Source organism: Danio rerio, chromosome 3 (assembly GCF_049306965.1).
Source record: "Danio rerio strain Tuebingen ecotype United States chromosome 3, GRCz12tu, whole genome shotgun sequence".
NCBI lineage: Eukaryota > Metazoa > Chordata > Actinopteri > Cypriniformes > Danionidae > Danio > Danio rerio.
Window position 1 is genome coordinate 46,361,896 of NC_133178.1, and position 24,568 is coordinate 46,386,463.

Below are 24,568 nucleotides of genomic sequence, written 5' to 3' on the forward strand. Positions count from 1 at the left end.
GTGGTCCACCGATGTCCCTGGACTTGCAGTATAGGCCCCAGGGTGCCCCCTGGCCCTCCTTCTAGGGGCCTCTGACCCCAGCAAGCTACCCAGGGGTCCACCGATGTCCCTGGACTTACAGTATAGGCCCCAGGGTGCCCCCTGGCCCTCCACCTAGGGGCCTCTGACCCTAGCAAGCTACCCAGGAGTCCACCTCACTCCCTGGACTTGCGATTTAGGCCCCAGGGTGCCCCCTGGCCCTCAAACTAGGGGCCCCTGACCCCAGCAAGCTACCCAGGGGTCCACATCTCTCCCTGGACTTGCAGTGTAGGCCCCAGGGTGCCCCCTGGCCCTCCACCTAGGAGCCTCTGACCCCAGCAAGCTACCCAGAAGTCCACCTCACTCCCTGGACTTGCAGTATAGGCCCCAGGGGAACCCCTGGCCCTCCACCTAGGGGCCTCTGACCCCAGCAAGCTACCCAGGGGTCCACCGATGTCCCTGGACTTGCAGTATAGGCCCCAGGGTGCCATTTGGCCCTCCACCTAGGGGCCTCTGACCCCAGCAAGCTACCCCGGGGTCCACCTCTCTTCCTGGACTTGCAGTATAGCCCACAGGGTGCCCCCTGGCCCTCCACCTAGGAGCCTATGACCCCAGCAAGCTACCCAGAAGTCCACCTCACTCTTTGGACTTGCAGTATAGGCTCAAGGGGAACCCCTGGCCCTCCACCTAGGGGCCTTTGACTCCAGCAAGCTACCCAGGGGTCCACCTACCTCCCTGGACTTGCACTATAGGCACCAGGGTGCCCCCTGGCCTTCCACCTAGGGGCCTCTGACCTCAGCAAGCTACCCAGGGGTCCACCTCTCTCCCTGGACTTGCAGTGTAGGCCCCAGGGTGCCCCCTGGCCCTCCACCTAGGAGCCTATAACCCCAGCAAGCTACCCAGGGGTCCACCTCTCTTCCTGGACTTGCAGTATAGCCCACAGGGTGCCGCCTGGCCCTCCACCTAGGAGACCCTGACCCCAGCAAGCTACCCAGGTTTCCACCTCCCTCCCTGGGCATGCAGTATAGGCCTCAGGGTGCCCCCTGGCCTTTCGCCTAGGGGCGCCTGACCCCAGCAAGCTACCCAGGGGTCCACCTCTCTCCCTGGACTTCCAGTGTAGACCCCAGGGTGCCCCCTGGCCCTCCACCTAGGAGCCTATGACCCCAGCAAGCTACCCAGGGGTCCACCTCTCTTCCTGTACTTGCATTATAGCCCACAGGGTGCCCCCTGGCCCTCCACCTAGGGGACCCTGACCCCAGCAAGCTACCCAGTTGTCCACCTCCCTCCCTGGGCTCTCAGTATAGGGTGCCCCCTGGCCCTTCACATAGAGGCCTCTGAACCCAGCAAGCTACCCAGGGGTCCACCTCTGTTCCTGGACTTGCAGTATAGGCCCCAGTGTGCCCCCTGGCCTTCCACCTAGGGGCTCCTGACTTCAGCAAGCTACCCAGGGGTCAACGTCTCTTCCTGGACTTGCAGTATAGCCCACAGGCTGCCACCTGGCCCTCCACCTAGGGGCCCCTGACCCCAGCAAGCTACCCAGGGGTCCACCTCTCTTCCTGGACTTGCAGTATAGGCCCCAGTGTGCCCCCTCTCCCTCCACCTAGGGGACCCTGACCCCAGCAAGCTACCCAGGGGTCCACTTCTCTTCCTGGACTTACAGTACAGGCCCCAGGGTGCCCCCTGGCCCTCCACCTAAGGGCCCCTGACCCCAGCAAGCTACCCAGTAGTCCACCGATGTGCCTGGACTTGCAGTATAGGCCCCAGGGTGCCCCCTGGTCCTCCACCTAGGGGCCTCTGACCCCAGAAAGCTACCCAGGAGTCCACCTCACTCCCTGGACTTGCAGTATAGGCCCCAGGGTGCCCCCTGGCCCTCCACCTAAGGGCCCCTGACCCCAGCAAGCTACCCAGGGGTCCACCAATGTCCCTGGACTTGCAGTAAAGGCCCCAGGGTGCCTCTTGGACCTCAAACTAGGGGCCCCTGACCCCAGCATGCTACCCAGGGGTCCAAATCTCTCCCTGGACTTGCAGTGTAGGCCCCAGGGTGCCCCCTGGCCCTCCACCTAGGAGCCTATGACCCCAGCAAGCTACCCAGAAGTCCACCTCACTCCCTGGACTTGCAGTATAGGCCCCAGGGGAACCCCTGGCCCTCCACCTAGGGGCCGCTGACCCCAGCAAGCTACTTAGGGGTCCACCGATGTCCCTGGACTTGCAGTATAGGCCCCAGGGTGCCCCCTGGCCCTCCACCTAGGGGCCTCTGACCCCAGCAAGCTACCCAGGAGTCCACCTCACTCCCTGGACTTGCAGTATAGGCCCCAGGGGACCTTCTGGCCCTCAACATAGGGGTCTCGGACCTCAGCAAGCTACCCAGGGGTCCACTGATCTCCCTGGACTTGCAGTATAGGCCTCAGGGTGCCCCCTGGACCTCTACCTAGGGGCCCCTGACCCCAGCAAGCTACCCAGGGGTCCACAACTCTCCCTGGACTTGCAGTGTAGGCCCCAGGGTGCCCCCTGGCCCTCCACCTAGGAGCCTCTGACCCCAGCAAGCTACCCAGAAGTCCACCTCACTCCCTGAACTTGCAGTATAGGCCCCAGGGGAACCCCTGGCCCTCCACCTAGGGGCCTCTGACCCCAGCAAGCTACCCAGGGGTCCACCGATGTCCCTGGACTTGCAGTATAGGCCCCAGGGTGCCCCTTGGCCCTCCACCTAGGGTCCTCTGACTCCAGCAAGCTACCCAGGGGTCCACCAACCTCCCTGGACTTGCAGTATAGGCCCCAGGGTGCCCCTTGGCCTTCCACCTAGGGGCCTCTGACCCCAGCAAGCTACCCAGGGTTCCACCTCTCTCCCTGGACTTGCAGTGTAGGCCCCAGGGTGCCCCCTGGCCCTCCACCTAGGAGCCTATGACCCCAGCAAGCTACCCAGGGGTCCACCTCTCTCCCTGGACTTGCAGTGTAGGCCCCAGGGTGCCCCCTGGCCCTCCACCTAGGAGCCTATGACCCCAGCAAGCTACCCAGGAGTCCACCTCTCTTCCTGGACTTCCTGGACTTGCAGTATAGCCCACAGGGTGCCCCCTGGCCTTCCACCTAGGGGACCCAGACCCCAGCAAGCTACCCAGGGGTCCACCTCCCTCCCTGGGCTTGCAGTATAGGCCTCAGGGTGCCCCCTGGCCTTTCACCTAGGGGCGCCTGACCCCAGCAAGATACCCAGGGGTCCACCTCTCTTCCTGGACTTTCTGGACTTGCAGTATAGCCCACAGGGTGCCCCCTGGCCTTCCACCTAGGGGACCCAGACCCCAGCAAGCTACCCAGGGGTCCACCTCCCTCCCTGGGCTTGCAGTATAGGCCTCAGGGTGCCCCCTGGCCTTTCACCTAGGGGCGCCTGACCCCAGCAAGATACCCAGGGGTCCACCTCTCTTCCTGGACTTGCAGTATAGGCCCCAGTGTGCCCTCTCTCCCTCCACCTAGGGGACCCTGACTCCAGCAAGCTACCCAGGGGTCCACTTTTCTTCCTGGACTTGCAGTACAGGCCCCAGGGTGCCCCCTGGCCCTCCACCTAGGGGCCCCTGACCCCAGCAAGCTACCCAGTGGTCCACCGATGTCCCTGGACTTGCAGTATAGGCCCCAGGGTGCCCCCTGGCCCTCCTTCTAGGGGCCCCTGACCCCAGCAAGCTACCCAGGGGTCCACCTCTCTTCCTAGACTTGCAGTATAGCCCACAGGGTGCCCCCTGGCCATCCACCTAGGGGACCCTGACCCCAGCAAGCTACCCAGGGGTCCTCTTCCCTCCCTGGGCTTGCAGTATAGGCCTCAGGGTGCCCCCTGGCCCTTCACCTAGGGATGCCTGACCCCAGCAAGCTACCCAGGGGTCCACTGATCTCCCTGGACTTGCAGTATAGGCCCCAGGGTGCCCCCTGGCCCTTCACCTAGGGGCCTCTGACCCCAGCAAGCTACCCAGGGGTCCACCTCTCTTCCTAGACTTGCAGTATAGGCCCCAGTGTGCCCCCTGGCCCTCCACCTAGTGGCTCCTGACTTCAGCAAGCTACCCAGGGGTCAACCTCTCTTCCTGGACTTGCAGTATAGCCCACAGGCTGCCACCTGGCCCTCCACCTAGGGGCCCCTGACCCCAGCAAGCTACCCAGTGGTCCACCTCTCTTCCTGGACTTGCAGTATAGGCCCCAGTGTGCCCTCTCTCCCTCCACCTAGGGGACCCTGACCCCAGCAAGCTACCCAGGGGTCCACTTCTCTTCCTGGACTTGCAGTATAGGCCCCAGGGTGCCCCCTGGCCCTCCACCTAAGGGCCCCTGACCCCAGCAAGCTACCCAGTGGTCCACCGATGGCCCTGGACTTGCAGTATAGGCCCCAGGGTGCCCCCTGGCCCTCCTTCTAGGGGCCTCTGACCCCAGCCAGCTACCCAGGGGTCCACCGATGTCCCTGGACTTGCAGTATAGGCCCCAGGGTGCCCCCTGGCCCTCCACCTAGGGGCCTCTGACCCCAGCAAGCTACCCAGGAGTCCACCTCACTCCCTGGACTTGCAGTATAGGCCCCAGGTTGTCCCCTGGCCCTCAAACTAGGGGCCCCTGACCCCAGCAAGCTACCCAGGGGTCCACATCTCTCCCTGGACTTGCAGTGTAGGCCCCAGGGTGCCCCCTGGCCCTCCACCTAGGAGCCTATGACCCCAGCAAGCTACCCAGAAGTCCACCTCACTCCCTGGACTTGCAGTATAGGCCCCAGGGGAACCCCTGGCCCTCCACGTAGGGGCCTCTGACCCCAGCAAGCTACCCAGGGGTCCACCGATGTCCCTGGACTTGCAGTATAGGCCCCAGGGTGCCCCTTGGCCCTCCACTTAGGAGCCTATGACCCCAGCAAGCTACCCAGGGGTCCACCTCTCTTCCTGTACTTGCAGTGTAGCCCACAGGGTGCCCCCTGGCTTTCCACCTAGGGGACCCTGACCCCAGCAAGCTACCCAGTTGTCCACCTCCCTCCCTGGGCTTGCAGTATAGGCCTCAGGGTGCCCCCTGGCCTTTCACCTAGGGGCGCCTGACCCCAGCAAGCTACCCAGGGGTCCACCTCTCTTCCTGGACTTGCAATATAGGCCCCAGGGTGCCCCCTGGCCATCCACCTAATGGCCCCTGACCCCACCAAGCTACCCAGGGGTCCACCTCTTTTCCTGGATTTGCAGTATAGCCCAAAGGGTGACCCCTGGCCCTCCACCTTGGGGACCCTGACCCCAGCAAGCTACCCAGGGGTCCACCTCCCTCCCTGGGCTTGCAGTATATGCCCCAGGGTGCCCCCTGGCCCTCCACTTAAGGGCCTCTGACCCCCACAAGCTACCCAGGGGTCCACCTCTCTCCCTGGACTTGCAATGTAGGCCCCAGGGTGCCCCTGGCCCTCCACCTAGGAGCCTTTGACCCCAGTAAGCTACCCAGGGGTCCACCTCTCTCCCTGGACTTGCAGTGTAGGCCCCAGGGTGCCCCCTGGCCCTCCACCTAGGAGCCTATGACCCCAGCAAGCTACCCAGGAGTCCACCTCTCTTCCTGGACTTCCTGGACTTGCAGTATAGCCCACAGGGTGCCCCCTGGCCTTCCACCTAGGGGACCCAGACCCCAGCAAGCTACCCAGGGGTCCACCTCCCTCCCTGGGCTTGCAGTATAGGCCTCAGGGTGCCCCCTGGCCTTTCACCTAGGGGCGCCTGACCCCAGCAAGATACCCAGGGGTCCACCTCTCTTCCTGGACTTTCTGGACTTGCAGTATAGCCCACAGGGTGCCCCCTGGCCTTCCACCTAGGGGACCCAGACCCCAGCAAGCTACCCAGGGGTCCACATCTCTCCCTGGACTTGCAGTGTAGGCCCCAGGGTGCCCCCTGGCCCTCCACCTAGGAGCCTATGACCCCAGCAAGCTACCCAGAAGTCCACCTCACTCCCTGGACTTGCAGTATAGGCCCCAGGGGAACCCCTGGCCCTCCACCTAGGGGCCTCTGACCCCAGCAAGCTACCCAGGGGTCCACCGATGTCCCTGGACTTGCAGTATAGGCCCCAGGGTGCCCCTTGGCCCTCCACTTAGGAGCCTATGACCCCAGCAAGCTACCCAGGGGTCCACCTCTCTTCCTTTACTTGCAGTGTAGCCCACAGGGTGCCCCCTGGCTTTCCACCTAGGGGACCCTGACCCCAGCAAGCTACCCAGTTGTCCACCTCCCTCCCTGGGCTTGCAGTATAGGCCTCAGGGTGCCCCCTGGCCTTTCACCTAGGGGCGCCTGACCCCAGCAAGCTACCCAGGGGTCCACCTCTCTTCCTGGACTTGCAGTATAGCCCACAGGCTGCCACCTGGCCCTCCACCTAGGGGCCCCTGACCCCAGCAAGCTACCCAGTGGTCCACCTCTCTTCCTGGACTTGCAGTATAGGCCCCAGTGTGCCCTCTCTCCCTCCACCTAGGGGACCCTGACCCCAGCAAGCTACCCAGGGGTCCACTTCTCTTCCTGGACTTGCAGTATAGGCCCCAGGGTGCCCCCTGGCCCTCCACCTAAGGGCCCCTGACCCCAGCAAGCTACCCAGTGGTCCACCGATGGCCCTGGACTTGCAGTATAGGCCCCAGGGTGCCCCCTGGCCCTCCTTCTAGGGGCCTCTGACCCCAGCCAGCTACCCAGGGGTCCACCGATGTCCCTGGACTTGCAGTATAGGCCCCAGGGTGCCCCCTGGCCCTCCACCTAGGGGCCTCTGACCCCAGCAAGCTACCCAGGAGTCCACCTCACTCCCTGGACTTGCAGTATAGGCCCCAGGTTGTCCCCTGGCCCTCAAACTAGGGGCCCCTGACCCCAGCAAGCTACCCAGGGGTCCACATCTCTCCCTGGACTTGCAGTGTAGGCCCCAGGGTGCCCCCTGGCCCTCCACCTAGGAGCCTATGACCCCAGCAAGCTACCCAGAAGTCCACCTCACTCCCTGGACTTGCAGTATAGGCCCCAGGGGAACCCCTGGCCCTCCACATAGGGGCCTCTGACCCCAGCAAGCTACCCAGGGGTCCACCGATGTCCCTGGACTTGCAGTATAGGCCCCAGGGTGCCCCTTGGCCCTCCACTTAGGAGCCTATGACCCCAGCAAGCTACCCAGGGGTCCACCTCTCTTCCTGTACTTGCAGTGTAGCCCACAGGGTGCCCCCTGGCTTTCCACCTAGGGGACCCTGACCCCAGCAAGCTACCCAGTTGTCCACCTCCCTCCCTGGGCTTGCAGTATAGGCCTCAGGGTGCCCCCTGGCCTTTCACCTAGGGGCGCCTGACCCCAGCAAGCTACCCAGGGGTCCACCTCTCTTCCTGGACTTGCAATATAGGCCCCAGGGTGCCCCCTGGCCATCCACCTAATGGCCCCTGACCCCACCAAGCTACCCAGGGGTCCACCTCTTTTCCTGGATTTGCAGTATAGCCCAAAGGGTGACCCCTGGCCCTCCACCTTGGGGACCCTGACCCCAGCAAGCTACCCAGGGGTCCACCTCCCTCCCTGGGCTTGCAGTATATGCCCCAGGGTGCCCCCTGGCCCTCCACTTAAGGGCCTCTGACCCCCACAAGCTACCCAGGGGTCCACCTCTCTCCCTGGACTTGCAATGTAGGCCCCAGGGTGCCCCCTGGCCCTCCACCTAGGAGCCTTTGACCCCAGCAAGCTACCCAGGGGTCCACCTCTCTCCCTGGACTTGCAGTGTAGGCCCCAGGGTGCCCCCTGGCCCTCCACCTAGGAGCCTATGACCCCAGCAAGCTACCCAGGAGTCCACCTCTCTTCCTGGACTTCCTGGACTTGCAGTATAGCCCACAGGGTGCCCCCTGGCCTTCCACCTAGGGGACCCAGACCCCAGCAAGCTACCCAGGGGTCCACCTCCCTCCCTGGGCTTGCAGTATAGGCCTCAGGGTGCCCCCTGGCCTTTCACCTAGGGGCGCCTGACCCCAGCAAGATACCCAGGGGTCCACCTCTCTTCCTGGACTTTCTGGACTTGCAGTATAGCCCACAGGGTGCCCCCTGGCCTTCCACCTAGGGGACCCAGACCCCAGCAAGCTACCCAGGGGTCCACATCTCTCCCTGGACTTGCAGTGTAGGCCCCAGGGTGCCCCCTGGCCCTCCACCTAGGAGCCTATGACCCCAGCAAGCTACCCAGAAGTCCACCTCACTCCCTGGACTTGCAGTATAGGCCCCAGGGGAACCCCTGGCCCTCCACCTAGGGGCCTCTGACCCCAGCAAGCTACCCAGGGGTCCACCGATGTCCCTGGACTTGCAGTATAGGCCCCAGGGTGCCCCTTGGCCCTCCACTTAGGAGCCTATGACCCCAGCAAGCTACCCAGGGGTCCACCTCTCTTCCTTTACTTGCAGTGTAGCCCACAGGGTGCCCCCTGGCTTTCCACCTAGGGGACCCTGACCCCAGCAAGCTACCCAGTTGTCCACCTCCCTCCCTGGGCTTGCAGTATAGGCCTCAGGGTGCCCCCTGGCCTTTCACCTAGGGGCGCCTGACCCCAGCAAGCTACCCAGGGGTCCACCTCTCTTCCTGGACTTGCAATATAGGCCCCAGGGTGCCCCCTGGCCATCCACCTAATGGCCCCTGACCCCACCAAGCTACCCAGGGGTCCACCTCTTTTCCTGGATTTGCAGTATAGCCCAAAGGGTGACCCCTGGCCCTCCAACTTGGGGACCCTGACCCCAGCAAGCTACCCAGGGGTCCACCTCCCTCCCTGGGCTTGCAGTATATGCCCCAGGGTGCCCCCTGGCCCTCCACTTAAGGGCCTCTGACCCCCACAAGCTACCCAGGGGTCCACCTCTCTCCCTGGACTTGCAATGTAGGCCCCAGGGTGCCCCCTGGCCCTCCACCTAGGAGCCTATGACCCCAGTAAGCTACCCAGGGGTCCACCTCTCTCCCTGGACTTGCAGTGTAGGCCCCAGGGTGCCCCCTGGCCCTCTACCTAGGAGCCTATGACCCCAGCAAGCTACCCAGGAGTCCACCTCTCTTCCTGGACTTCCTGGACTTGCAGTATAGCCCACAGGGTGCCCCCTGGCCTTCCACCTAGGGGACCCAGACCCCAGCAAGCTACCCAGGGGTCCACCTCCCTCCCTGGGCTTGCAGTATAGGCCTCAGGGTGCCCCCTGGCCTTTCACCTAGGGGCGCCTGACCCCAGCAAGATACCCAGGGGTCCACCTCTCTTCCTGGACTTGCAGTATAGGCCCCAGTGTGCCCTCTCTCCCTCCACCTAGGGGACCCTGACTCCAGCAAGCTACCCAGGGGTCCACTTCTCTTCCTGGACTTGCAGTACAGGCCCCAGGGTGCCCCCTGGCCCTCCACCTAGGGGCCCCTGACCCCAGCAAGCTACCCAGTGGTCCACCGATGTCCCTGGACTTGCAGTATAGGCCCCAGGGTGCCCCCTGGCCCTCCTTCTAGGGGCCCCTGACCCCAGCAAGCTACCCAGGGGTCCACCTCTCTTCCTAGACTTGCAGTATAGCCCACAGGGTGCCCCCTGGCCATCCACCTAGGGGACCCTGACCCCAGCAAGCTACCCAGGGGTCCTCTTCCCTCCCTGGGCTTGCAGTATAGGCCTCAGGGTGCCCCCTGGCCCTTCACCTAGGGATGCCTGACCCCAGCAAGCTACCCAGGGGTCCACTGATCTCCCTGGACTTGCAGTATAGGCCCCAGGGTGCCCCCTGGCCCTTCACCTAGGGGCCTCTGACCCCAGCAAGCTACCCAGGGGTCCACCTCTCTTCCTAGACTTGCAGTATAGGCCCCAGTGTGCCCCCTGGCCCTCCACCTAGTGGCTCCTGACTTCAGCAAGCTACCCAGGGGTCAACCTCTCTTCCTGGACTTGCAGTATAGCCCACAGGCTGCCACCTGGCCCTCCACCTAGGGGCCCCTGACCCCAGCAAGCTACCCAGTGGTCCACCTCTCTTTCTGGACTTGCAGTATAGGCCCCAGTGTGCCCTCTCTCCCTCCACCTAGGGGACCCTGACCCCAGCAAGCTACCCAGGGGTCCACTTCTCTTCCTGGACTTGCAGTATAGGCCCCAGGGTGCCCCCTGGCCCTCCACCTAAGGGCCCCTGACCCCAGCAAGCTACCCAGTGGTCCACCGATGGCCCTGGACTTGCAGTATAGGCCCCAGGGTGCCCCCTGGCCCTCCTTCTAGGGGCCTCTGACCCCAGCCAGCTACCCAGGGGTCCACCGATGTCCCTGGACTTGCAGTATAGGCCCCAGGGTGCCCCCTGGCCCTCCACCTAGGGGCCTCTGACCCCAGCAAGCTACCCAGGAGTCCACCTCACTCCCTGGACTTGCAGTATAGGCCCCAGGGTGTCCCCTGGCCCTCAAACTAGGGGCCCCTGACCCCAGCAAGCTACCCAGGGGTCCACATCTCTCCCTGGACTTGCAGTGTAGGCCCCAGGGTGCCCCCTGGCCCTCCACCTAGGAGCCTATGACCCCAGCAAGCTACCCAGAAGTCCACCTCACTCCCTGGACTTGCAGTATAGGCCCCAGGGGAACCCCTGGCCCTCCACCTAGGGGCCTCTGACCCCAGCAAGCTACCCAGGGGTCCACCGATGTCCCTGGACTTGCAGTATAGGCCCCAGGGTGCCCCTTGGCCCTCCACTTAGGAGCCTATGACCCCAGCAAGCTACCCAGTTGTCCACCTCCCTCCCTGGGCTTGCAGTATAGGCCTCAGGGTGCCCCCTGGCCTTTCACCTAGGGGCGCCTGACCCCAGCAAGCTACCCAGGGGTCCACCTCTCTTCCTGGACTTGCAATATAGGCCCCAGGGTGCCCCCTGGCCATCCACCTAATGGCCCCTGACCCCACCAAGCTACCCAGGGGTCCACCTCTTTTCCTGGATTTGCAGTATAGCCCAAAGGGTGACCCCTGGCCCTCCACCTTGGGGACCCTGACCCCAGCAAGCTACCCAGGGGTCCACCTCCCTCCCTGGGCTTGCAGTATATGCCCCAGGGTGCCCCCTGGCCCTCCACTTAAGGGCCTCTGACCCCCACAAGCTACCCAGGGGTCCACCTCTCTCCCTGGATTTGCAGTGTAGGCCCCAGGGTGCCCCTTGGACCTCCACCTAGGAGCCTATGAGCCCAGCAAGCTACCCAGGAGTCCACCTCACTCCCTGGACTTGCAGTATAGGCCCCAGGGTGCCCCCTGGCCCTTCACATAGGGGCCTCTGACCCCATCAAGCCACCCAGGGGTCCACCTCTGTTCCTGGACTTGCAGTATAGGCCCCAGTGTGCCCCCTGGCCCTCCACCTAGGGGCTCCTGACTTCAGCAAGCTACCCAGGGGTCAACCTCTCTTCCTGGACTTGCAGTATAGCCCACAGGCTGCCACCTGGCCCTCCACCTAGGGGCCCCTGACCCCAGCAAGCTACCCAGGGGTCCACCTCTCTTCCTGGACTTGCAGTATAGGCCCCAGTGTGCCCTCTCTCCCTCCACCTAGGGGACCCTGACCCCAGCAAGCTACCCAGGGGTCCACCTCTCTTCCTGGACTTGCAGTACAGGCCCCAGGGTGCCCCCTGGCCCTCCACCTAAGGGTCCCTGACCCCAGCAAGCTACCCAGTGGTCCACCGATGTCCCTGGACTTGCCGTATAGGCCCAAGGGTGCCCCCTGGCCCTCCTTCTAGGGGCCTCTGACCCCAGCAAGCTACCCAGGGGTCCACCGATGTCCCTGGACTTGCAGTATAGGCCCCAGGGTGCCCCCTGGCCCTCTACCTAGGGGCCTCTGACCCCAGCAAGCTACCCAGGAGTCCACCTCACTCCCTGGACTTGCAATTTAGGCCCCAGGGTGCCCCCTGGCCCTCAAACTAGGGGCCCCTGACCCCCGCAAGCTACCCAGGGGTCCACATCTCTCCCTGGACTTGCAGTGTAGGCCCCAGGGTGCCCCCTGGCCCTCCACCTAGGAGCCTATGACCCCAGCAAGCTACCCAGAAGTCCACCTCACTCCCTGGACTTGCAGTATAGGCCCCAGGGGAACCCCTGGCCCTCCACCTAGGGGCCTCTGACCCCAGCAAACTACCCAGGGGTCCACCGATGTCCCTGGACTTGCAGTATAGGCCCCAGGGTGCCCTTTGGCCCTCCACCTAGGGGCCTCTGACCCCAGCAAGCTACCCCGGGGTCCACCTCTCTTCCTGGACTTGCAGTATAGCCCACAGGGTGCCCCCTGGCCATCCACCTAGGGGACCCTGACCCCAGCAAGCTACCCAGGGGTCCACCTCCCTCCCTGGGCTTGCAGTATAGGCCTCAGGGTGCCCCCTGGCCCTTCACCTAGGGAAACCTGACCCCAGCAAGCTACCCAGGGGTCCACCGATCTCCCTGGACTTGCAGTATAGGACCCAGGGTGCCCCCTGGCCCTTCAGCTAGGGGCCTCTGACCCCAGCAAGCTACCCAGGGGTCCACCTCTCTTCCTAGACTTGCAGTATAGGCCCCAGTGTGCCCCCTGGCCCTCCACCTAGTGGCTTCTGACTTCAGCAAGCTACCCAAGGGTCAACCTCTCTTCCTGGACTTGCAGTATAGCCCAAAGGCTGCCACCTGGCCCTCCACCTAGGAGCCCCTAACCCCAGCAAGCTACCCAGGGGTCCAGCTCTCTTCCTGGACTTGCAGTATAGGCCCCAGGGTGCCCCCTGGCCCTCCACTTAAGGGCCCCTGACCCCAGCAAGCTACCCAGGGGTCCACCGATGTCCCTGGACTTGCAGTATAGGCCCCAGGGTGCCCCCTGGCCCTCCACCTAGGGGCCTCTGACCCCAGCAAGCTACCCAGGGGTCCACCGATGTCCCTGGACTTTCAGTATAGGCCCCAGAGTGCCCCCTGGCCCTCCACCTAGGGGCCTCTGACCCGAGCAAGCTACCAAGGGGTCCACCTACCTCCCTGAACTTGCAGTATAGGTCCCAGGGTGCCCCCTGGCCTTCCACCTAGCGGCCTCTGACCCCAGCAAGCTACCCTGGGGTCCACCTCTCTCCCTGGACTTGCAGTGTAGGCCCCAGGATGCCCCCTGGCCCTCCACCTAGGAGCCTATGACCCCAGCAAGCTACCCAGGGGTCCACCTCTCTTCCTGGACTTGCAGTATAGCCCACAGGGTGCCCCCTGGCCCTCCACCTAGGGGACCCTTACCCCAGCAAGCTACCCTGGGGTCCACCTCTCTTCCTGGACTTGCAATATAGGCCCCAGGGTGCCCCTTGGCCCTCCACCTAGGGGCCTCTGACTCCAGCAAGCTACCCAGGGGTCCACCTACCTCCCTGGACTTACAGTATAGGCCCCAGGGTGTCCCTTGGCCTTCCACCTAGGGTCTTCTGACCCCAGCAAGCTACCCAGGGGTCCACCTCTCTTCCTGGACTTGCAGTATAGCCCACAGGGTGCACCCTGGCCATCCACCTAGGGGACCCTGACCCCAGCAAGCTACCCAGGGTCCTCCTCCCTCCCTGGGCTTGCAATATAGGCCTCAGGGTGCCCCCTGGCCCTTCACCTAGGGATGCCTGACCCCAGCAAGCTACCCAGGGGTCCACTGATCTCCCTGGACTTGCAGTATAGGCCCCAGGGTGCCCCCTGGCACTTCACCTAGGGGCCTCTGACCCCAGCAAGCTACCCAGGGGTCCTCCTCTCTTCCTAGACTTGCAGTATAGGCCCCAGTGTGCCCCCTGGCCCTCCACCTAGTGGCTCCTGACTGCAGCAAGCTACCCAGGGGTCAACCTCTCTTCCTGGACTTGCAGTATAGCCCACAGGCTGCCACCTGGCCCTCCACCTAGGGGCCCCTGACCCCAGCAAGCTACCCAGGGGTCCACCTCTCTTCCTGGACTTAGAGTATAGCCCACAGGGTGCCCCCTGGCCATCCACCTAGGGGACCCTGACCCCAGGAAGCTACCCAGGGGTCCACCTCCCTCCCTGGGCTTGCAGTATAGGCCTCAGGGTGCCCCCTGGCCTTTCACCTAGGGAAGCCTGACCCCAGCAAGCTACCCAGGGGTCCACCGATGTCCCTGGACTTGCAGTATAGGCCCCAGGGTGCCCCCTGGCCCTTCACCTAGGGGCCTCTGACCCCAGCAAGCTACCCAGGGGTCCACCTCTCTTCCTAGACTTGCAGTATAGGCCCCAGTGTGCCCCCTGGCCCTCCACCTAGTGGCTCCTGACTTCAGCAAGCTACCCAGGGGTCAACCTCTTTTCCTGGACTTGCAGTATAGCCCAAAGGCTGCCACCTGGCCCTCCACCTAGGGGCCCCTAACCCCAGCAAGCTACCCAGGGGTCCACCTCTCTTCCTGGACTTGCAGTATAGGCCCCAGGGTGCCCCCTGGCCCTCCACTTAAGGGCCCCTGACCCCAGCAAGCTACCCAGGGGTCCACCGATGTCCCTGGACTTGCAGTATAGGCCCCAGGGTGCCCCCTGGCCCTCCACCTAGGGGCCTCTGACCCCAGCAAGCTACCCAGGGGTCCACCGATGTCCCTGGACTTTCAGTATAGGCCCCAGAGTGCCCCCTGGCCCTCCACCTAGGGGCCTCTGACCCCAGCAAGATACCCAGGGGTCCACCTCTCTTCCTGGACTTGCAATATAGGCCCCAGGGTGCCCCCTGGCCATCCACCTAGGGGCTCCAGACTTCAGCAAGCTACCCAGGGGTCAACCTCTCTTCCTGGACTTGCAGTATAGCCCACAGGCTGCCACCTGGCCCTCCACCTAGGGGCCCCTGACCCCAGCAAGCTACCCAGTGGTCCACCTCTCTTCCTGGACTTGCAGTATAGGCCCCAGTGTGCCCTCTCTCCCTCCACCTAGGGGACCCTGACCCCAGCAAGCTACCCAGGGGTCCACTTCTCTTCCTGGACTTGCAGTATAGGCCCCAGGGTGCCCCCTGGCCCTCCACCTAAGGGCCCCTGACCCCAGCAAGCTACCCAGTGGTCCACCGATGGCCCTGGACTTGCAGTATAGGCCCCAGGGTGCCCCCTGGCCCTCCTTCTAGGGGCCTCTGACCCCAGCCAGCTACCCAGGGGTCCACCGATGTCCCTGGACTTGCAGTATAGGCCCCAGGGTGCCCCCTGGCCCTCCACCTAGGAGCCTCTGACCCCAGCAAGCTACCCAGGAGTCCACCTCACTCCCTGGACTTGCAGTATAGGCCCCAGGGTGTCCCCTGGCCCTCAAACTAGGGGCCCCTGACCCCAACAAGCTACCCAGGGGTCCACATCTCTCCCTGGACTTGCAGTGTAGGCCCCAGGGTGCCCCCTGGCCCTCCACCTAGGAGCCTATGACCCCAGCAAGCTACCCAGAAGTCCACCTCACTCCCTGGACTTGCAGTATAGGCCCCAGGGGAACCCCTGGCCCTCCACCTAGGGGCCTCTGACCCCAGCAAGCTACCCAGGGGTCCACCGATGTCCCTGGACTTGCAGTATAGGCCCCAGGGTGCCCCTTGGCCCTCCACTTAGGAGCCTATGACCCCAGCAAGCTACCCAGGGGTCCACCTCTCTTCCTGTACTTGCAGTGTAGCCCACAGGGTGCCCCCTGGCTTTCCACCTAGGGGACCCTGACCCCAGCAAGCTACCCAGTTGTCCACCTCCCTCCCTGGGCTTGCAGTATAGGCCTCAGGGTGCCCCCTGGCCTTTCACCTAGGGGCGCCTGACCCCAGCAAGCTACCCAGGGGTCCACCTCTCTTCCTGGACTTGCAATATAGGCCCCAGGGTGCCCCCTGGCCATCCACCTAATGGCCCCTGACCCCACCAAGCTACCCAGGGGTCCACCTCTTTTCCTGGATTTGCAGTATAGCCCAAAGGGTGACCCCTGGCCCTCCATCTTGGGGACCCTGACCCCATCAAGCTACCCAGGGGTCCACCTCCCTCCCTGGGCTTGCAGTATATGCCCCAGGGTGCCCCCTGGCCCTCCACTTAAGGGCCTCTGACCCCCACAAGCTACCCAGGGGTCCACCTCTCTCCCTGGATTTGCAGTGTAGGCCCCAGGGTGCCCCTTGGACCTCCACCTAGGAGCCTATGAGCCCAGCAAGCTACCCAGGAGTCCACCTCACTCCCTGGGCTTGCAGTATAGGCCCCAGGGTGCCCCCTGGCCCTTCACATAGGGGCCTCTGACCCCATCAAGCTACCCAGGGGTCCACCTCTGTTCCTGGACTTGCAGTATAGGCCCCAGTGTGCCCCCTGGCCCTCCACCTAGGGGCTCCTGACTTCAGCAAGCTACCCAGGGGTCAACCTCTCTTCCTGGACTTGCAGTATAGCCCACAGGCTGCCACCTGGCCCTCCACCTAGGGGCCCCTGACCCCAGCAAGCTACCCAGGGGTCCACCTCTCTTCCTGGACTTGCAGTATAGGCCCCAGTGTGCCCCCTGGCCATCCACATAGGGGACCCTGACCCCAGGAAGCTACCCAGGGGTCCACCTCCCTCCCTGGGCTTGCAGTATAGGCCTCAGGGTGCCCCCTGGCCTTTCACCTAGGGAAGCCTGACCCCAGCAAGCTACCCAGGGGTCCACCGATGTCCCTGGACTTGCAGTATAGGCCCCAGGGTGCCCCCTGGCCCTTCACCTAGGGGCCTCTGACCCCAGCAAGCTACCCAGGGGTCCACCTCTCTTCCTAGACTTGCAGTATAGGCCCCAGTGTGCCCCCTGGCCCTCCACCTAGTGGCTCCTGACTTCAGCAAGCTACCCAGGGGTCAACCTCTTTTCCTGGACTTGCAGTATAGCCCAAAGGCTGCCACCTGGCCCTCCACCTAGGGGCCCCTAACCCCAGCAAGCTACCCAGGGGTCCACCTCTCTTCCTGGACTTGCAGTATAGGCCCCAGGGTGCCCCCTGGCCCTCCACTTAAGGGCCCCTGACCCCAGCAAGCTACCCAGGGGTCCACCGATGTCCCTGGACTTGCAGTATAGGCCCCAGGGTGCCCCCTGGCCCTCCACCTAGGGGCCTCTGACCCCAGCAAGCTACCCAGGGGTCCACCGATGTCCCTGGACTTTCAGTATAGGCCCCAGAGTGCCCCCTGGCCCTCCACCTAGGGGTCTCTGACCCCAGCAAGATACCCAGGGGTCCACCTCTCTTCCTGGACTTGCAATATAGGCCCCAGGGTGCCCCCTGGCCATCCACCTAGGGGCTCCAGACTTCAGCAAGCTACCCAGGGGTCAACCTCTCTTCCTGGACTTGCAGTATAGCCCACAGGCTGCCACCTGGCCCTCCACCTAGGGGCCCCTGACCCCAGCAAGCTACCCAGTGGTCCACCTCTCTTCCTGGACTTGCAGTATAGGCCCCAGTGTGCCCTCTCTCCCTCCACCTAGGGGACCCTGACCCCAGCAAGCTACCCAGGGGTCCACTTCTCTTCCTGGACTTGCAGTATAGGCCCCAGGGTGCCCCCTGGCCCTCCACCTAAGGGCCCCTGACCCCAGCAAGCTACCCAGTGGTCCACCGATGGCCCTGGACTTGCAGTATAGGCCCCAGGGTGCCCCCTGGCCCTCCTTCTAGGGGCCTCTGACCCCAGCCAGCTACCCAGGGGTCCACCGATGTCCCTGGACTTGCAGTATAGGCCCCAGGGTGCCCCCTGGCCCTCCACCTAGGAGCCTCTGACCCCAGCAAGCTACCCAGGAGTCCACCTCACTCCCTGGACTTGCAGTATAGGCCCCAGGGTGTCCCCTGGCCCTCAAACTAGGGGCCCCTGACCCCAACAAGCTACCCAGGGGTCCACATCTCTCCCTGGACTTGCAGTGTAGGCCCCAGGGTGCCCCCTGGCCCTCCACCTAGGAGCCTATGACCCCAGCAAGCTACCCAGAAGTCCACCTCACTCCCTGGACTTGCAGTATAGGCCCCAGGGGAACCCCTGGCCCTCCACCTAGGGGCCTCTGACCCCAGCAAGCTACCCAGGGGTCCACCGATGTCCCTGGACTTGCAGTATAGGCCCCAGGGTGCCCCTTGGCCCTCCACTTAGGAGCCTATGACCCCAGCAAGCTACCCAGGGGTCCACCTCTCTTCCTGTACTTGCAGTGTAGCCCACAGGGTGCCCCCTGGCTTTCCACCTAGGGGACCCTGACCCCAGCAAGCTACCCAGTTGTCCACCTCCCTCCCTGGGCTTGCAGTATAGGCCTCAGGGTGCCCCCTGGCCTTTCACCTAGGGGCGCCTGACCCCAGCAAGCTACCCAGGGGTCCACCTCTCTTCCTGGACTTGCAATATAGGCCCCAGGGTGCCCCCTGGCCATCCACCTAATGGCCCCTGACCCCACCAAGCTACCCAGGGGTCCACCTCTTTTCCTGGATTTGCAGTATAGCCCAAAGGGTGACCCCTGGCCCTCCACCTTGGGGACCCTGACCCCATCAAGCTACCCAGGGGTCCACCTCCCTCCCTGGGCTTGCAGTATATGCCCCAGGGTGCCCCCTGGCCCTCCACTTAAGGGCCTCTGACCCCCACAAGCTACCCAGGGGTCCACCTCTCTCCCTGGATTTGCAGTGTAGGCCCCAGGGTGCCCCTTGGACCTCCACCTAGGAGCCTATGAGCCCAGCAAGCTACCCAGGAGTCCACCTCACTCCCTGGACTTGCAGTATAGGCCCCAGGGTGCCCCCTGGCCCTTCACATAGGGGCCTCTGACCCCATCAAGCTACCCAGGGGTCCACCTCTGTTCCTGGACTTGCAGTATAGGCCCCAGTGTGCCCCCTGGCCCTCCACCTAGGGGCTCCTGACTTCAGCAAGCTACCCAGGGGTCAACCTCTCTTCCTGGACTTGCAGTATAGCCCACAGGCTGCCACCTGGCCCTCCACCTAGGGGCCCCTGACCCCAGCAAGCTACCCAGGGGTCCACCTCTCTTCCTGGACTTGCAGTATAGGCCCCAGTGTGCCCTCTCTCCCTCCACCTAGGGGACCCTGACCCCAGCAAGCTACCCAGGGGTCCACCTCTCTTCCTGGACTTGCAGTACAGGCCCCAGGGTGCCCCCTGGCCCTCCACCTAAGGGTCCCTGACCCCAGCAAGCTACCCAGTGGTCCACCGATGTCCCTGGACTTGCAGTATAGGCCCAAGGGTGCCCCCTGGCCCTCCTTCTAGGGGCCTCTGACCCCAGCAAGCTACCCAGGGGTCCACCGATGTCCCTGGACTTGCAGTATAGGCCCCAGGGTGCCCCCTGGCCCCCTACCTAGGGGCCTCTGACCCCAGCAAGCTACCCAGGAGTCCACCTCACTCCCTGGACTTGCAATTTAGGCCCCAGGGTGCCCCCTGGCCCTCAAACTAGGGGCCCCTGACCCCAGCAAGCTACCCAGGGGTCCACATCTCTCCCTGGACTTGCAGTGTAGGCCCCAGGGTGCCCCCTGGCCCTCCACCTAGGAGCCTATGACCCCAGCAAGCTACCCAGAAGTCCACCTCACTCCCTGGACTTGCAGTATAGGCCCCAGGGGAACCCCTGGCCCTCCACCTAGGGGCCTCTGACCCCAGCAAGCTACCCAGGGGTCCACCGATGTCCCTGGACTTGCAGTATAGGCCCCAGGGTGCCCCTTGGCCCTCCACTTAGGAGCCTATGACCCCAGCAAGCTACCCAGGGGTCCACCTCTCTTCCTGTACTTGCAGTGTAGCCCACAGGGTGCCCCCTGGCTTTCCACCTAGGGGACCCTGACCCCAGCAAGCTACCCAGTTGTCCACCTCCCTCCCTGGGCTTGCAGTATAGGCCTCAGGGTGCCCCCTGGCCTTTCACCTAGGGGCGCCTGACCCCAGCAAGCTACCCAGGGGTCCACCTCTCTTCCTGGACTTGCAATATAGGCCCCAGGGTGCCCCCTGGCCATCCACCTAATGGCCCCTGACCCCACCAAGCTACCCAGGGGTCCACCTCTTTTCCTGGATTTGCAGTATAGCCCAAAGGGTGACCCCTGGCCCTCCACCTTGGGGACCCTGACCCCAGCAAGCTACCCAGGGGTCCACCTCCCTCCCTGGGCTTGCAGTATATGCCCCAGGGTGCCTCCTGGCCCTCCACTTAAGGGCCTCTGACCCCCACAAGCTACCCAGGGGTCCACCTCTCTCCCTGGATTTGCAGTGTAGGCCCCAGGGTGCCCCTTGGACCTCCACCTAGGAGCCTATGAGCCCAGCAAGCTACCCAGGAGTCCACCTCACTCCCTGGACTTGCAGTATAGGCCCCAGGGTGCCCCCTGGCCCTTCACATAGGGGCCTCTGACCCCATCAAGCTACCCAGGGGTCCACCTCTGTTCCTGGACTTGCAGTATAGGCCCCAGTGTGCCCCCTGGCCCTCCACCTAGGGGCTCCTGACTTCAGCAAGCTACCCAGGGGTCAACCTCTCTTCCTGGACTTGCAGTATAGCCCACAGGCTGCCACCTGGCCCTCCACCTAGGGGCCCCTGACCCCAGCAAGCTACCCAGGGGTCCACCTCTCTTCCTGGACTTGCAGTATAGGCCCCAGTGTGCCCTCTCTCCCTCCACCTAGGGGACCCTGACCCCAGCAAGCTACCCAGGGGTCCACCTCTCTTCCTGGACTTGCAGTACAGGCCCCAGGGTGCCCCCTGGCCCTCCACCTAAGGGTCCCTGACCCCAGCAAGCTACCCAGTGGTCCACCTATGTCCCTGGACTTGCAGTATAGGCCCAAGGGTGCCCCCTGGCCCTCCTTCTAGGGGCCTCTGACCCCAGCAAGCTACCCAGGGGTCCACCGATGTCCCTGGACTTGCAGTATAGGCCCCAGGGTGCCCCCTGGCCCTCTACCTAGGGGCCTCTGACCCCAGCAAGCTACCCAGGAGTCCACCTCACTCCCTGGACTTGCAATTTAGGCCCCAGGGTGCCCCCTGGCCCTCAAACTAGGGGCCCCTGACCCCAGCAAGCTACCCAGGGGTCCACATCTCTCCCTGGACTTGCAGTGTAGGCCCCAGGGTGCCCCCTGGCCCTCCACCTAGGAGCCTATGACCCCAGCAAGCTACCCAGAAGTCCACCTCACTCCCTGGACTTGCAGTATAGGCCCCAGGGGAACCCCTGGCCCTCCACCTAGGGGCCTCTGACCCCAGCAAGCTACCCAGGGGTCCACTGATGTCCCTGGACTTGCAGTATAGGCCTCAGGGTGCCCTTTGGCCCTCCACCTAGGGGCCTCTGACCCCAGCAAGCTACCCCGGGGTCCACCTCTCTTCCTGGACTTGCAGTATAGCCCACAGGGTGCTCCCTGGCCATCCACCTAGGGGACCCTGACCCCAGCAAGCTACCCAGGGGTCCACCTCCCTCCCTGGGCTTGCAGTATAGGCCTCAGGGTGCCCCCTGGCCCTTCACCTAGGGAAACCTGACCCCAGCAAGCTACCCAGGGGTCCACCGATCTCCCTGGACTTGCAGTATAGGACCCAGGGTGCCCCCTGGCCCTTCACCTAGGGGCCTCTGACCCCAGCAAGCTACCCAGGGGTCCACCTCTCTTCCTAGACTTGCAGTATAGGCCCCAGTGTGCCCCCTGGCCCTCCACCTAGTGGCTCCTGACTTCAGCAAGCTACCCAAGGGTCAACCTCTCTTCCTGGACTTGCAGTATAGCCCAAAGGCTGCCACCTGGCCCTCCACCTAGGGGCCCCTAACCCCAGCAAGCTACCCAGGGGTCCAGCTCTCTTCCTGGACTTGCAGTATAGGCCCCAGGGTGCCCCCTGGCCCTCCACTTAAGGGCCCCTGACCCCAGCAAGCTACCCAGGGGTCCACCGATGTCCCTGGACTTGCAGTATAGGCCCCAGGGTGCCCCCTGGCCCTCCACCTAGGGGCCTCTGACCCCAGCAAGCTACCCAGGGGTCCACCGATGTCCCTGGACTTTCAGTATAGGCCCCAGAGTGCCCCCTGGCCCTCCACCTAGGGGCCTCTGACCCCAGCAAGCTACCAAGGGGTCCACCTACCTCCCTGAACTTGCAGTATAGGTCCCAGGGTGCCCCCTGGCCTTCCACCTAGGGGCTTCTGACCCCAGCAAGCTACCCTGGGGTCCACCTCTCTCCCTGGACTTGCAGTGTAGGCCCCAGGATGCCCCCTGGCCCTCCACCTAGGAGCCTATGACCCCAGCAAGCTACCCAGGGGTCCACCTCTCTTCCTGGACTTGCAGTATAGCCCACAGGGTGCCCCCTGGCCCTCCACCTAGGGGACCCTTACCCCAGCAAGCTACCCTGGGGTCCACCTCTCTTCCTGGACTTGCAATATAGGCCCCAGGGTGCCCCCTGGCCCTCCACCTAGGGGCCTCTGACTCCAGCAAGCTACCCAGGGGTCCACCTACCTCCCTGGACTTACAGTATAGCCCACAGGGTGCCCCCTGGCCATCCACCTAGGGGACCCTGACCCCAGCAAGCTACCCAGGGTCCTCCTCCCTCCCTGGGCTTGCAATATAGGCCTCAGGGTGCCCCCTGGCCCTTCACCTAGGGATGCCTGACCCCAGCAAGCTACCCAGGGGTCCACTGATCTCCCTGCACTTGCAGTATAGGCCACAGGGTGCCCCCTGGCACTTCACCTAGGGGCCTCTGACCCCAGCAAGCTACCCAGGGGTCCTCCTCTCTTCCTAGACTTGCAGTATAGGCCCCAGTGTGCCCCCTGGCCCTCCACCTAGTGGCTCCTGACTGCAGCAAGCTACCCAGGGGTCAACCTCTCTTCCTGGACTTGCAGTATAGCCCACAGGCTGCCACCTGGCCCTCCACCTAGGGGCCCCTGACCCCAGCAAGCTACCCAGGGGTCCACCTCTCTTCCTGGACTTGCAGTATAGCCCACAGGGTGCCCCCTGGCCATCCACCTAGGGGACCCTGACCCCAGCAAGCTACCCAGGGGTCCACCTCCCTCCCTGGGCTTGCAGTATAGGCCTCAGGGTGCCCCCTGGCCCTTCACCTAGGGAAGCCTGACCCCAGCAAGCTACCCAGGGGTCCACCGATGTCCCTGGACTTGCAGTATAGGCCCCAGGGTGCCCCCTGGCCCTTCACCTAGGGGCCTCTGACCCCAGCAAGCTACCCAGGGGTCCACCTCTCTTCCTAGACTTGCAGTATAGGCCCCAGTGTGCCCCCTGGCCCTCCACCTAGTGGCTCCTGACTTCAGCAAGCTACCCAGGGGTCAACCTCTTTTCCTGGACTTGCAGTATAGCCCAAAGGCTGCCACCTGGCCCTCCACCTAGGGGCCCCTAACCCCAGCAAGCTACCCAGGGGTCCACCTCTCTTCCTGGACTTGCAGTATAGGCCCCAGGGTGCCCCCTGGCCCTCCACTTAAGGGCCCCTGACCCCAGCAAGCTACCCAGGGGTCCACCGATGTCCCTGGACTTGCAGTATAGGCCCCAGGGTGCCCCCTTGCCCTCCACCTAGGGGCCTCTGACCCCAGCAAGCTACCCAGGGGTCCACCGATGTCCCTGGACTTTCAGTATAGGCCCCAGAGTGCCCCCTGGCCCTCCACCTAGGGGCCTCTGACCCCAGCAAGCTACCAAGGGGTCCACCTACCTCCCTGAACTTGCAGTATAGGTCCCAGGGTGCCCCCTGGCCTTCCACCTAGGGGCTTCTGACCCCAGCAAGCTACCCTGGGGTCCACCTCTCTCCCTGGACTTGCAGTATAGGCCCCAGGATGCCCCCTGGCCCTCCACCTAGGAGCCTATGACCCCAGCAAGCTACCCAGGGGTCCACCTCTCTTCCTGGACTTGCAGTATAGCCCACAGGGTGCCCCCTGGCCCTCCACCTAGGGGACCCTTACCCCAGCAAGCTACCCTGGGGTCCACCTCTCTTCCTGGACTTGCAATATAGGCCCCAGGGTGCCCCCTGGCCCTCCACCTAGGGGCCTCTGACTCCAGCAAGCTACCCAGGGGTCCACCTACCTCCCTGGACTTACAGTATAGGCCCCAGGGTGCCCCCTGGCCCTCCACCTAGGGGCCTCTGACCCCAGCAAGCTACCCAGGAGTCCACCTCACTCCCTGGACTTGCAGTATAGGCCCCAGGGTGCCCCCTGGCCCTCAAACTAGGGGCCCCTGACCCCAGCAAGCTACCCAGGGGTCCACATCTCTCCCTGGACTTGCAGTATAGGCCCCAGGGTGCCCCCTGGCCCTCCACCTAGGAGCCTATGACCCCAGCAAGCTACCCAGGGGTCCACCGATGTCCCTGGACTTGCAGTATAGGCCCCAGGGTGCCCCTTGGGCCTCCACTTAGGAGCCTATGACCCCAGCAAGCTACCCAGGGGTCCACCTCTCTTTCTGTACTTGCAGTGTAGCCCACAGGGTGCCCCCTGGCTTTCCACCTAGGGGACCCTGACCCCAGCAAGCTACCCAGTTGTCCACCTCCCTCCCTGGGCTTGCAGTATAGGCCTCAGGGTGCCCCCTGGCCTTTCACCTAGGGGCGCCTGACCCCAGCAAGCTACCCAGGGGTCCACCTCTCTTCCTGGACTTGCAATATAGGCCCCAGGGTGCCCCCTGGCCATCCACCTAATGGCCCCTGACCCCACCAAGCTACCCAGGGGTCCACCTCTTTTCCTGGATTTGCAGTATAGCCCAAAGGGTGACCCCTGGCCCTCCACCTAGGGGACCCTGACCCCAGCAAGCTACCCAGGGGTCCACCTCCCTCCCTGGGCTTGCAGTATATGCCCCAGGGTGCCCCCTGGCCCTCCACTTAAGGGCCTCTGACCCCCACAAGCTACCCAGGGGTCCACCTCTCTCCCTGGACTTGCAGTGTAGGCCCCAGGG